Consider the following 15511-nt stretch of genomic DNA (forward strand, 5'->3'; position numbering starts at 1 on the left):
TTTACTTACCTGTTAAGGTCCGGATTCCATACATTACTACGCCCCACCCTGCCCCTCCCCCTCCCCACGTGACCGCCCGGCCGGTACTCCCACTATCAGCCGCGGCTGCATGGGAAGTTGCCAGCGTTTACAAGCCGTCAGGGTAAGAGGTTTGCTGTTCGAGTAGATTTGTTGCTGCTAGGCTAGATTTTCAACTTGAATAGCTGGGCTCTCTTGCGCAACGCATGATGCCGTTCATACTACCGGCACTAAATTGAAGCATGAGCTACATATTTTCCGCCCATTGACGGAATTCGGTGAAGACCGCTGAATTATGCAGAGTGATACCTCACGAGTTCCGCCCACCCATAATCTTGAAAACCAAAATGATTGTAAAATATGTATTTGTTGTCTTTCATTTGTTTATTGTGAAAAAAGAAATGTTTTCTCCCATCAAACAACACTGAATGCTAATATTTCCTCATGTGATAACAATAACAGTTTCAAGTCCTAAACACTAATTATAACATTTTAGTTAACAATTTTAACTTTTGGGAAATTGTTTTTTTTTACTTTGGCTGTAAGAAACTACATTTTTGTTATGTGTGTCTCATCACCGTACACAGAGGTAAAATGTTCGGCACACAGCTATTAGCGAGGCCACAGCAGAAAGAAATCCCCAAAGAAGATATGTAAGGTATAATGCGTAAATAACATCACAACATTACAGGTGAAAGAAATAAACTGAAAAGTCGACACCAAGCTCACCTATATAAACTGAGTGGAAAAAAAATTAAAACAAGCATGAAGACAGTGTATGAAAAGGTTATACTAAAATGAATGGCATCCAAGGCAAAAAGAGGTATACGTAGGTTAAGGGGAAGCATCTTTCAAAGAGCCGTTTGATCGCTCACAGTCAAATCCAAGATTGAGGTCTTGTGACTTTGGCAAAATTTACCTTTGTACATTAAGACAAGTGTAGGAAAAAATAGCTATAGTGCAATGAACCTGGAAGCTCTATCAGAGAGAGGAGAGCACTGCAAGCTTTCTGTCAAGCGCAAACGTCCGGTACAAGGTTGCAAGATGAAGCTGACCTGCATGTGCATGCAGACAGTTTTAAGAAGCCGGTTTGTCCACACTAGGACTGAGGAATATGTCTGGAGCATAAATGTGATTAGCGGGATAAGCCAAATGTGGGTAGTCAGTGAGGTTGCTCTCACTTTCTGTACTCATTGTGTGACGTCCTACTATTCCGTCTGAACTAACCAGAACTTATAATGTGGCAAACGTCTTTCATCATGAAAATTTGAAGATTGTGCTTGAAAAAGGGTGGGTTGTTTTACTTAACCCAATCGTTTATACAGATCTTCAGGACTGGCATTTCAGTTCCCAATCTACTGAATCTTCAGTTTTTTGGTGTTGAGATCTCCCTCTGTGTCACGGACCCTTGCATCGAGTGAAACGATGGTTGCATTCCCAAATAAGGATTCCCAAAGCTTTTGGCAAATGAAGAGATTGCAGAAAAGTGGAGTGAAATTGAAGACTGCCTGAAAATTGGTCAGAAGGCAGTGATCACTGCAAAAGTGACTGCTGAGGAGCTCCTGTGTCTTTTTTTTGAGGGGGCAGGTTGCTATTTTTAACTTATCCTTTGGTGAGAAATTGGCTCTGGCTCTGTCAGGGGCAACACAGTCATGTGACCACCACCTCACAGGCTTCAATATAACAAAAAGTCTTTAATACTTCAAAAAAATAACAAAATATGTTAGAAGTGTGGCCTCTTTAGAACTGCTAACTGCTAAGGAAACAAGGTATGTTATTGAGCTTGAGCAGAATTTTCTTGTTACTACTGCTTAATGGAGCCCTTTCATGAACTGTAAAAACCCTTACTCCCAGGGGTGTGGCTAGCAGCCGACGAAGATGGCCGCAGCCTAGGAGAGCTCCGCCATCAACAGCGTCTTTCCCCATCAATCCTGGTATAAATCCGATGACACAGTAAAATCTGGACCCGGGAGCAGGCACCGGAACGTCGCAGCATTCATCGATGCTGATTTGGGAGCGCTACGAATGCCCGTAAAAGAACAACGCCGTGTGAGGGGACCGTGGCCTACGCAGCCATTGTGGGCAGGGCCTCACGTAACGTGGCGCAGCTGACACAGAGGTCAGTGGCGAGAGATGGAAAGCTGTGTTATGGGGTGCCGGTGCGGGCTGAGTGCCGCAATACCAGGTGCACCTTGAATGAGAGCCAACTGAAGAAGGCCTTAGCTGATAGACAAACAGCATCACAAACCCAAAAATAAAGACAACGGCCATATTCAGTGCCTCACTGAAGACAAATGAAGAACCAGTGAAGGCCCACAGAGACTCACACCGGCATGTGCGAAGCACAACGCGCCGTCCAGCCACAGACCGAAAGTAAGAGACAAGCGACTACAGGCGGCCTACTAACTTCGGAGGCGACCACACGCACTCACCGGGGCGAAACATCCATGCTCAGGAGCACAATGCGACTGAAACCCTCGCTAAGGGGCGCAAATAAGAGCTGTGAGAAAATACAGATTGGCTGGAAAAGACGACCACAACCCGCCAAAAGTAAACCAACACTCGAAGAAACACAGTATTGTCCTAGAGTTTATAGGTGGGACACATGCGCTATAAACATTCAGCACCGACGGCAGTGGGGAGTGGGAAAACCGAAAGGCCATGCGTAGAAGTTATTCACGCAGTCAGGCAGCGGTGATTGCTGTCTAAATGAGGCAGCGTTGGTAGAACCTGATGATATGGGAGGAAGAGGCCAGCATGCGATGCAACGGAATATATTAGAAAAATATGCCTACCGAGGGGATAAAGCACCTGCCCCAGAGACACAAATAGGCAGCGATGATGGATCTCAGTTGGCAAAACCTAAAGAGATAACCCTACTGGACATAATGATTACCCTGAACCAGATGCAAACGTCAGTTGGCGCTATATCCACTGACATCACGCTGCTGCGAGCAGATGTTTCCAAAATCAGTACGAGAGTGACAGAGGTTGAATTAACTACGGCGGCTCTGTCCACTCACACAGCGACATTACAGCAGCAAGTCCGAAATCTGGAAAGAGCACATAAACAAATGGAGGCTAAACTGGATGACCAGGAAGACCGCTCTCGACACAATAATGTTTGCCTGGTGGGAGTACCCGAAAGTTTGAAGGGACCGGATCTCAACCTGTTTGTGGAAGAGCTCATCAAAACCAAACTGCAAACACGTGGACTGTCCAGTTTCTTCTCTGTGGGATGGGCCCATCGAGTACCTGGCGGGAGACCCCGGCCGGGTGCCCCACACAGACCTATACTTGCACGTATATTTAACTTTCATGACCAAGACGCAAGTCTGCAAGCAGCACGTATTGCACCCCCATACAGATGGAAAACAGCAAGGTATGGATGTATCCGGACTACACGGCGCTAGTAACAAAGCAACAACGGGAATTAATGGATGTGAAAAAAGAACTGCGCAAACAAGAACTCAAGTATGCAATGCTTTTCCCTGCAAAACTGAGAGTAGAGGCCGAAGGAAAGACTTGATTTTTTTACATCACCGCAGGAGGCTAACAACTGGTTAGAAGGATGGCGCAAGTCCACGGGGCCCAGGAGTCCAGGACAGAGAAACAGACAGTCCACCGAGAGATCAAAAGAATTGGAAACACCGGAAAGGGGGGCAATTGGTGGAGTGACAACGCAAAACATGACCGTAGACTCCGATTAAGTCCGAATCTGCCAGGTCAGTGAAATAAGAAAAGGAGAATTCTCCACTAAGGAACAGATGCCTGAAGACCTGACAACACCATATTTTGCGGTGGAAACAAAGTGGACCCAAACCCGCTGAACATATGCACTGATTTCACCGGTATCAATAGGCTGTGGTGCCTGTTTCACTGAACTGTACAAGTTAGGCCTTGGGCACAATGCAGGACTATTCGAGGGACCACAAAGGATCGCAAACAGCTCTCCCCCCTCACGCAAGTACAAAGTTCTGGGGACTAAGCACTCTGCTAAGGTGGGGTGGCGGGTAGTTCAAAGTCATCCGTGCAGGGAAGCAGGGAGGAGGGAGAGGGGTTGGGTTCAGTTAACGCTGCCCCTTAATACTGGCTGGGTCTTGGACAGACGACCAAGGGATTTATGCCGTGATCTCATGCCAATGGGAAGGGAGACACTATAATATAATCTTGGTTTATGTCCCTCCTGCCTTACACCAATCAACCTTCCCGGCTCTGGGGAAATTCCTGCTTTCACTCCCGCAGGGAGAACTCATTATAGGGCGGAGATTTTAACAGTACAATTGATGCAACCATAGACAGAAACCCCCCTAGAGATTCCAGCAGCTCCAATCTCAAGCTAAAAGACTTTGTTAATGCAATTGGACAAACGGATGTCTGAAGAGCCAGAGACCTGCAAGAACTTCAATATACCTTTCACTCAGGGGCACACAATAGTCTTTCGAGAATAGACTATATATTTACATTTGTAGCAGGGATGGAGAGAGTACTAGATAGAACACATTTGCCCAGAGGTTTATCATACCACTCACCAGTACAGATCACCTGCGCCTCCTACATCCCGGGAGGCGCAGACTTTTTCCATTATACCCAGGCTATCTAAAAAACAAAGCGATCAGGAAAGGCCTGATCACAACCACAAAATAATATTTTGCGGTAAATGAACACTCGGTACCCGCGCCAAAGACGCTATGGGAGGCATACAAAAAAGTCCTAAGCGGCCAGGCTATTTCATTAGTAACAAATCACAAAAAAGATGCAGCAACAGCAGATCCAAAAACAACAGTTGATGGACAGAATGCAGAACAATGTCATACATTCACCCCAGTACAGAGATCTGGGCCTAAATCCATCGTTTTTTTGCTCACCATGCCATTCCAGTTTGAACCCAGCCATATGCAAATCAGTCTTGACCCTGTGCCCCATGGGAACAGTCCAGCCCGAACTGCCAAGCCAGGTCCTCCCTGGACTGGAAACAAGCATGCTAGGACCGGTTTCGGGCTATCAGCCCTCTTCAGCCAGGATAGCTTGATTCCAGGGGCATGGAGAGCACAGGACTGACGTCTGAGCATACCCGTCGCACTCGGGGTGAGAAATGCAAAAACAACAGTTGATGGACAGAATGCAGAACAATGTCATACATTCACCCCAGTACAGAGATCTGGGCCTAAATCCATCGTTTTTTTTGCTCACCATGCCATTCCAGTTTAAACCCAGCCATATGCAAATCAGTCTTGACCCTGTGCCCCATGGGAACAGTCCAGCCCGAACTGCCAAGCCAGGTCCTCCCTGGACTGGAAACAAGCATCCTAGGATCGGTTTCGGGCTATCAGCCCTCTTCAGCCAGGATAGCTTGATTCCAGTGGCATGGAGAGCACGGGACTCACGTCTGAGCATACCCGTCCCACTCGGGTGACAAATGCAAAAACAACAGTTGATGGGCAGAATGCAGAACAATGAGGTTCAGCGAAGGGTTATGAGAGTGTCCAGAAATATGATGGCGCTCTACGGGTAGTGGTTCGAGAGTAGTAATGAGGTTTGGGTGGTTGGTGCTTCTTGATCGGAGATAACCCTGGTCTCCGAGAAAAGATGGGGTAGAGAAAACTCTCCCTCCTGTATAAATGTAAACAAAGTCAAGCGCACACAACCTTAGTAAATTCCTAGGTTACGTTTTGTATCATTAGATGAAAGGATAAGATCAAACTCCAACTTTCTTTGTTCGCGTTTTTTTATTTTTTTGGGTGAGTATTTGTTTCACAAAAAAACAGCCGACACGTGTTTCGTCAAAAACGGGGTAGACCTGTGACTCTTCAGGGCTGTTGAGTAAGGCTGAGGGCTGTATCGTGGAACCGGTGATAATTCCAACCCGGTCCTGATCGGGTGACAGTTTCAGAAAGACGCGAGAAGGAAGTGCTTTCAATGCGTCAAAACAACTGTAAGGTGGCAAGGTCCGCCGCCGGGTATGCGGTGGGTCATAGAAGGCAATCCAATCCGCTTGTCCTAGTTTGTAGGCTTCAAGCCGTGTTGGGGGGACGGAAAGTAATCCGCGGGTTCTCCGGGGTAGTCCGGAGAACCCGCGGATTACTTTCCGTCCCCCCAACACGGCTTAAAGCCTACAAACTAGGACAAGCGGATTGGCTTGCCTTCTATGACCCACCGCATACCCGGCGGCGGACCGTGCCACCTTACAGTTGTTTTGACGCATTGAAAGCACTTCCTTCTCGCGTCTTTCCGAAACTGTCACCCGATCAGGACCGGGTTGGAATTATCACCGGTTCCACGATACAGCCCTCAGCCTTACTCAACAGCCCTGAAGAGTCACGGGTCTACCCCGTTTTTGACGAAACACGTGTCGGCTGTTTTTTTGTGAAACAAATACTCACCAAAAAAATTAAAAAAAACGTGAACAAAGAAAGTTGGAGTTTGATCTTATCCTTTCATCTAATGATACAAAACGTAATCTAGGAATTTACTAAGGTTGTGTGCGCTTGACTTTGTTTACAGAATGCAGAACAATGTCATCCAGACACTAGAGCAACAGATGACAAGTGCAGAAAGAGACCACACCACAGATATCTTTGATGATACACTTAGGATTTATCTAACTCAACAGGAATATAAAGCCTTCGCATGGGAGGAGACAAAATCTAGACTCACCACCACGCAACATACCATTATGAACAGGGCGATAAGGCAGGAAAGCTCCAGCGTGGCTGGATAAGAAGTAAAGAGCTAATAGATGGATAGCTCAACTGCAAGTAAAACAGGGAGTTATGACCTCAGACCCCTAACAAATAGTTAACATATTAGCGACCCATTATGAGAACATATACACACCATTAGCCACAACTACTATAGATGGAAATGTTGCCTTCTTAAAAGACATTAAAATGCCAACACTAGACCAGACGGCAAACCAATCCTTGGAGGCGGATCTGACCCAAGATGAACATATACGAGCGATACATGCCCTGCATACAGGTAAAACCCTGGGACCAAATGGTATTCCAGTAGAATTCTATAAACAGACAGCCACTACTCTCATGCCACACCTACTTAACATGTATGAAGACAGTTTGGAAAAAAGGGAACTCCCTAGGGATCAGGGCCTGGCAACGATAGTCGCAATACATTAACCGGGCAAATCATCGCAGGACTGCATGTCATACATACTGATATGCCTCATAATTGAGGAAGCAAAGATACTTGCAAAAGCATTAGCATTGCGATAACACCTATATTTAGAAACAGTGATTCACCCGGATCAATCCGGATTCATGTCAAACCGCAATACGGCATTAAATCTTGTGAGGGTCCATAATGTCATGACGTGTAGATCCACTATAGATGAAGAGGTAATCATTCTGTCCCTGGATGCACAAATGGCTGTCGACATGGTCGAATGGCCCTTTCTTTTCGCAGTCCTTCACCACATAGGATTTGTCCCCAAATGTTGTCATTGGTTGAAACTGCTCTATACCAAACCCATGGCGCAGGTGGTGGCAAACAGACTCATTTCGTCTGACTTCCCCCTGGGTAAGGGGACAAGGCAGGGCTGCCCTCAGTCACCGTTCTTGTTCGCAATAGTGCTGGAACCACTGGGGGCATGGATACGGCAAGATACGGTAATCTGTGGACTTAAGTGGGCTATGGGATGGGAAGATCGCATCTCGCTGTATGCAGATGATGTGTTGCTATACTTGGCTTCACCCGCATGTTCACTTAACTGCCTCCTAGATATATGTGTGGCATACGGGCGAGTGTCAGGCTATACCATAAACTGGGCGAAGTGACTCCTTTTTATACTTCATGGCCCCCCGCGACTCCCGCGAAATTGCGACATACAAATAGCTGACAAGGGGTTTAAATATCTTAGTATCTATATAACATAACAAGATACGCATTTTACGGAAGAAAACCTCATGCAGCCCCTAGCGTGTTTTCGCCGCGACGTCCACCACTGTCACACTATTGGGTAGGGCAACCCTCTTTAAGATGATGGTGCACCCCAGATTCCTCTATGCCTTGCAAAACACGCCATTTGCGGTCCCCCCGGCATACTCCACAGCAATCAACACTGAAGTGAATAAACAACTGTAGGATGGCAGAACAACCCGTATAGCCATGCATAAACTGGTAAAAAGCTGGTATGAAGGAAGTATCACCCCCCCTACTACTGGGCATCCCAACTTGCGGTGCTGAATCAATGGTTACACGCAGCACAGGATGAACCAGCCTATCGAATGGATAGACATCTCTTGGGACTAGACGGGATGATGAGGGAATTATATAATAATACTCGAACAAGGACTCTGACAGGTCCAACGGCACATACAGTCCAGGTATGGCATGAGGTGCAACGGGCACTAGGATGGGAAGGGGTCATGACGCAGGCAACACCACTATGGGACACACAAAAGTTAGGCAAGCTACAAAATACCAAAGGTTTCAGGAAATGGGACCTTATAGGCATCTCGAAGGTGGGGGACCTATGGCAAAAAGGGTGAGATTATCCCATTCACACAACTACAACATTCTTACGGCCTAGAGACAACGGAAGCCTACAGATATATACAGATTAGGCATGCATTCAAAGCACTGATCCTACCGGGCACTCAACTGCCGTAGTCATCACCACTAGAAGATCGGCAGCTCACTGACCACATGACAAAAAAGCCATATCGCTAACATATAAGAAAATAATAAATAACCAGCCAGAACCCACAGCTGTCCTAAAAACCAGATGAGAGTCTGACCTAGGAGAATTAGACGAGGCTGACTGGAAAGAAGCACTTGATTCCCCCAAGAAGGTAACGATCCCCTCTAGACTAAAGCTAATACAACTGAATGTTCTACACCGCACATATTATAAAAGAACACCGTTTCACAAATTAGGCAAGGCAGATACACCACTTTGCCTGCGACAGTGCGGTGCACCGGGCACATTTTGGCATATAATCTGACAATGTGCACAAATCACAACATACTGGGAAGCGATCATGCACACGGTTTCACAAGTAACAGGGTAACGATTCAACAGGAACCAGAAAGATGTCTGCTTAACATTTGGGAGCCCACGGATCTTAATCATGCGGCTCAGGATTGGGTGGCATTAGGTATGGCAATAGCAAAAAGAAATATAGTACAACTATGAGGCTCCACATCGGCCCCTACCCTTAGAAAGTGGTGCCAGGAAATGGAAGGTGTAATGATAACCGAAAAATCAGTGTATTTACATAGGATTTAGACAAACAAAACAAGAAGGCAGTGGTGGCATATACAGCAGCACATCAATCCTATAGAAAACCAAAATCTATATTCTAACAAGTAACAGATTCCCAGTGTTGGTGCCTCACAAAGACATCTCACTGCCAAAAGATGTCACTACACTGTAGTTCATCAGAGCTTCCGTGTTCTTAATATAGGAAAACACTGTGCCTCGGAAATTCTAATGTCCTTATTTTAGTCTTAGCCATTAAGCAAAAATCCCCAAAATAATAAATCTTTACAAGTAATTTCCTTGATCATTGCAAAAAGCTCTGTAGTCTTTTTAATGCTTCACTTATCTCCTCGTCCTTTTCACTTTGCACAATAAAACTTCCTTGTCTCTGGGGTGATTAAGGACACATGTTTTATATTGGCTGTGACACTTATGTATATTTTGAAATTGCTTGCAGCCTTGAAGAAGTTACAGTAAGCAATGAAACACGTGTCGGCTGCCATCATCTCTTGACACCGAGGAAACATCAGGAACACGATTTCCATCTGTTCAAATATTACTTCTGTTACTATGCTGGACTGATTGATATATTTAATCATTGAAATATAATCTCTGATTGCTAAGTGAAGCACTGATATCGGACAATTAAAACTTTTTTGTAATGATCAGGGAAATTACTTGTAATGATTTATTAAGATTGACATATGTTTGCAAGCAGTTTTAGGACTATGTTGGAGATTTTTGCTTAATGGCTAAGATTAAAATAAGGACATTAGGAGTGCCGAGGCAAAGTGTTTTTCTGTATTTACATAAGAGATGCCCTAAAAAGTGGACCCGGGTGAGGGGAAAGTGGTATACATATCGGGGCAATATTTGTAAACCCCCACAAGAGGAATCGCTATTAGAAGAAAGTGACTAGCATATTGAGATAAGAACATTTAATAATGCAAAGGATATGAATATGGGAAAAGTTGAGGGTGCAAAAGAAAACCCTATATATGTACTATTGGACTTAACAAAATACTGCGGTTGAACTATTGTCCTGAACTATAATGTATGCAAAAGTGACTATGAGTATGCATCAATGTTTATAACAGAAAATGTTAATAAAAATATATTTTTTTAAACCTTACTCCCACTTAATCGCTTCCCTTACTTAAACACTATGATCACTTAACACTACTATTCCCTGAACTCTACCAACCCCTTACTAACCATTAATGCTACCCATCCCTGTACCCTGAAAACCCTAACTACCACTCAACGATACCGTTCCTTGAACCCAAAAAACCTTTTAACACTAATCATCCTTGAAACCTAACAACCCCTTACTACCCCTTAATGCTAATCTTTCCTGAACCCTAACAATTCCTTATTACCCACTAACTATACTCTTCCATGATCCCTAAATACCTTTACTACTGATTAAAAAAAATATGCGCGTGAAAAAGTGGCTAATGGCGGTGCTCACAGTGATTGAAAACTCTCCAAGATTTAGCAATTAAAGATACCAAGATACAGATTGTTAGTGTGATTCGTGATGACTCATCCAAATACTTTTACAGAAGGGAGGTCGGGATTTGAAATTTGGTCTCACTTTTGCCATTTGTAGTGCTTAGTTTGTATAAGTGCTGGTGCCAAAAGGTTTCCTCAGAAGCCTTCGGCCGGTGCTGCTGAATGTCAGGGGTGCCAAGTACCTAGACTGTCTGATCTTAATTCCACATCAAGCTGACTCTTCCTTGCTTCCTCCCTTTGTCACTGGTATCCATGTTTTGTTTCCTCTTTTCCCTGTTTCTTTCGTCCTTTTGTGCCTTTCTCTCCCTTGTTCTGGGCCAAAGGCTGATGATCAAAAATAAGTCTCGAACAAAATGTCCCTTATTCTCTAGAACAGGACAAAGCAGTCTATGGCACTTAAATGTACAGAGCTAGCATTGCTTCTTCTAAGCCACAACCTACAAGTTCAAAATAATTTACAGTGCGAGGAGCGTAGCTGATTAGCAGATTGCTGAAATTGTGAAAAAATGCAAAGATTGTCATGAAAAAGCTTCCAGAAAAAAAGACACATTTTGCAAACTAGGATCAAGCAAAGGCCGAAGCCAATCGCGAGACTTCTAACAGAAATGACTCCACTTTCAGCGGGACTCGTAAGCACCTAATTGTAGCTATTTTCTAGGAACCTGCATTGTTTCGCTCATGTTGTCAAAATAAACTTTTTCTTATCATATATAAGACCACAAAACACACAAACCTCTGCAGACTGGCTCTTAGATCCTCCCCCCATGCATTGAAGAAAAACATACATCACATTCTCCGCATTTTGCAGCTAAATTTTAACATCAAGCCCTTCCTCTTATCTTAATTGTGAAAACATGTGAACGTCTAGGAACGTGCATGAAAAAGGCTTCTATTCACACGGAATTCTTTTGAAATATTAAATCTTGCGGTAGCAATTATGTAAACGTTCATTTCCTCATCATGAAGGTATTATCCCTTGACAGTCACCTGCGTGCATTGTTTCTTTAACCTTTGTTGCCAAGTAAGCAACGCCTTCCCAGTAAATCAGTCTGACAATTGGTGGCATTTTAATAACAATCTGATCACAAAAGACGGTGCTCGCGGCACTCAGTTTACAGTGGCCACCTCAGCTGCAGGTGAGGCTGTGGCCGCTGTGCAGCCCACGATGGGTCAGTGTGAGCACCTGAAATATGCCACAGTTTTAATTTATCTCTTAAGTTAAGTGAAAGCGAAGGGCACACCGCCCTAAAAGAGCTACCTATGTGGTTTGAATCTTTTTCATCCTGCCATAAATTGGGTTTGTCCACAGGGCAACTTTCAGGGGCAGCGCCCTGTTTTTTAACCTATTGCTTGAGCCTTTTTCTGATATTCACTTCTTTCAATAGGATATATTCCTAGTGTGTGGATAATTCTGCAATTACAAAACCTGGGTGAGAACTTTGGGCCTGTTTCACAAAGGCAAACGTACACTTTTAAGTTTACATTTTGTTGGGTATTCACAAATTACGAATTAATAGTAAGTTTACGACTGCAAAAAATCCACAGTCAGGGAGAAAACTTAAAAAGACAGGACAGGCTTATCTTTTTATGTGTGGAGCTCTCTGCTCCAACTGCGACTCTGACCGTTGTAAACTTACTTTAACTCGTAGTTTGGGAATACCAAAAAAATAGTAAACTTCTTACACAAAGCTTTAAGTTTACCTTTATGACTCAGACCCTTTATTTCTGATTCTTCCATAAACCCTCTCTGAATATGTCTCAGAGAGTGTGAATGTATTGTACTGTACGTGAGATTTTATAGATGGAGTGCCAGACCTAGGCTGTGCAATACTTTGTAGTCTTTGGAATGCGTCTTGAGTGCTCTATTAAACCTTGTGGGTTCTTGGTCAGTTGCTCTATCTTACTGCTGTTACCAGGATCATTTTGTTGGTGCTGTGATGTTCTTTGTTGTCTTATTAAATCTTCTTGAATGCATCACAATGGAAAGTGTCATCCTTAACAAAACACATGGGGCCATATTATCAAGAACAGACGTTAACATTTTTAGCGCTTTAGCAGGTAACAGCCACTAACGCGGCGATAAGAGGCTTGATAATATGCATTAGAGAATCCCAATAGAAGCCCAGCCTCTGGTGGGAAGGACACCAGAACTGGGCTTCTATTGGAATTCTCTAGGGCATATTATCAAGCCCCTTATCGCCTCTTTAGCAGCAGTTTCCTGCTGCTAAAGCGGCGATGATGTTATGTCCATTCTTAATAATATTGCCCTCAGTATGGGACAGAGTTTTGGTCAATAAAAGGGAAAACAATGAAGGCACCAGTGACACTTATCCCCAATATTATCAACAGCATTAGCAGAAATTCACAACTTCACTTCTTACTACCAACTATTGCTCCCCATTGCCTCCTGAAGTGGCACTTTTTAGTTTATTTGATTCAGTTCTCTTGCGAGAACAACACATTTTTAGCAATAAAGTTACAATTTTGGTTTTAAAATTATCTATCTAATACAATTTAAAAAATGATTTAAAAAAGTTATACACTTTGATACACACAAATTCATTGGGTGGAGCGTTGCAAAGGGTAATCAAATTCTGAACAGAATTTATATTACATTTGATTTTGATCGGTGTTATGTATCTGCTCCTAGCAGCAACAATAGACGGATTTGGACAGGCAAAGAGAACATGTTCCAGATCTTGCACCCCACCTTTGCATAAGTCACAGAGGTTAAACCCTCCTCCTTTTGGCAACCATTTAATTGTGTATGATTTCAGGGGTAGTATCCCAAGTCGTAGTAGAATAATACTTCGCCTAACTCCATGATTTAGATTAAAAAAAAAGTATTGTTGCGTTTTTAAAAAAAACGATTGTATCCGCGTACTGTTTTACGTTGAGAGGACAGAGCAATATTGCTTGTCGAGGGTCATGCTTAACCTGGGGGTAAGATGCTTCAGGCATAGTTTCAGTTGGGCTGGTGACCAAGATTTTAGCATATCCAAAGTCACAGATGATAATTTGAAAGCTCTGCTTAAGTTTTAAAAAAACACATACTTCGGAGAGTCTGGGTCAAGTGTTTCAGTTTTTAACAGAGCTCGTAAAGTTCCTTGATTAGCATGGACAAGGTTATATGTCCATCTGATTATATTCGTGATCCCTCTGGAAAAAGAGCTGACTAATGATAGTTCAAGCCGGAGAGCTTGAACCGGCACAGCTTGCGGCATCCTGGTTAGTTTCCGCAGGATTTTCCCTTCTTTGATATCAATTTGTTTCCATTCATTGATTGGAATATGTTCTATTGCATATGATAGAACAGCTGGAATTTTAGAGCTATAGACCTGTAACAAAGAAGAGAGGTGTCTTTGACCGGTGGAGGTATATAATCTTTGGAGGGCTCCTAGGTGGACGTCTGCTTTTCGACCCATTTTTTGCAAGTGAGGCAGGTTGTGCAGGGACTGGGTGAAAATTCTCCCGAGATATATATATTCTTTTACAATTTCCAATGGTTTTCCCCCTAGTGTCCAGTTATATTTGACATGATTCCTCTTTCCTGTGAATGGTACAGGAAAGAAGAATCATACCATGATGTGGCACCTAATTTACTTGTAGGTCCCTAGTAAATGGTACTACATCTACCCAGGCACTGTAAATTAAATGCAACTAGTGGACCGTCAGCACTCATTGTGCTCCCTCATAAAGTATCCTTTTAAAATATTGCAGTTTTATATTGCCATTTCAACTTGAAAAAATATTCCTTTTGCCTGACCTAAACCTTCCTTATTTATAATGATACGTCACCCCTAAGGTAGGCTCCAAAGGCTCATTGTGCAGGATGTGTGGTCAGTGCCGGCTCGTGTAGGGCGTTCCACTGGGCGGTGACATGGGGCTGGGGAGTGGCAGGGTGGGGGGGGTGTAAAATACGGGAAATGGACGATTACAGGTAAGTTGGGTAAAAAATAAATACAACGAATTTCGTTGTGCTCGCTGCAACACCAAATGCGATGCAGCGCATGCAACAAAATATGTTTTATTTATTTTTTACGTTATTAACCTGTAATCGTCCGTTTCCTGTATTTTACCCCATCCCCCACCCTGCCCTTCCTCCGCCCCACGTCACCACCTGGTGGAACGCCCTACACTGATCCCCAAGAGGAGCCTCCCATGTCATGGCTGGCATCAGTGACAACTCCTCTTAAAAGAATAGGTGGAAATCCTGAGGTTTGGGCTGCTCAAGATCATGAATGGGCCCGTTTGTGCCAAGTGTCTGCGACCCACAATGACCATCAAAGAGAAGTTCCAGCAGGACTTGCTCTTCGCGCAGACAGTGATCGTCCATGATGACGGCAACATTAGTCCTATAATTCGTACTGACATTGACCATCTGCGTAACGCTTCAGAGACAAGCAGTCCTGCGCAATACAGTGACAACCATCCGTGACACTGGACCTGCTCTGCACCAAAAGCCTCCTCCACGCAGACCCGCCAACATTAATGGAACTCTTCGAGCCCCACTGAAAGAAGGTAACTTTTCAGCAGGACCAACCTAGTCCCTGTATCCAGCCGGCACTTCATTGCTGTCAGCCTGAACTTGTGACTTTTCCCGATCTAGCACGTCGAGATATCTACAAGTGATGCTTTTTGCTTCTATGGCACTATTTGCACTAAAACCTTTAAAATTCAATAACACTGGTTCTGCTGATTGGATTTTTGTTGTTCTGGTATCACTGTGTTTAAAAATTGACTCTATTTTGTCTACTG

At 44.0% G+C, this 15511-nt stretch overlaps 1 protein-coding gene across 1 annotated transcript in view; it reads right to left on the bottom strand.

Moving 5' to 3' along the window:
- Positions 1 to 15511, bottom strand: part of ALDH1A1 (aldehyde dehydrogenase 1 family member A1) — a 240161-nt gene that overhangs the window by 167610 nt on the left and 57040 nt on the right. The window lies entirely within an intron of this gene.

This window comes from Lissotriton helveticus, chromosome 2_1, assembly GCF_964261635.1.
Source record: "Lissotriton helveticus chromosome 2_1, aLisHel1.1, whole genome shotgun sequence".
Taxonomy (NCBI): Eukaryota; Metazoa; Chordata; class Amphibia; order Caudata; family Salamandridae; genus Lissotriton; species Lissotriton helveticus.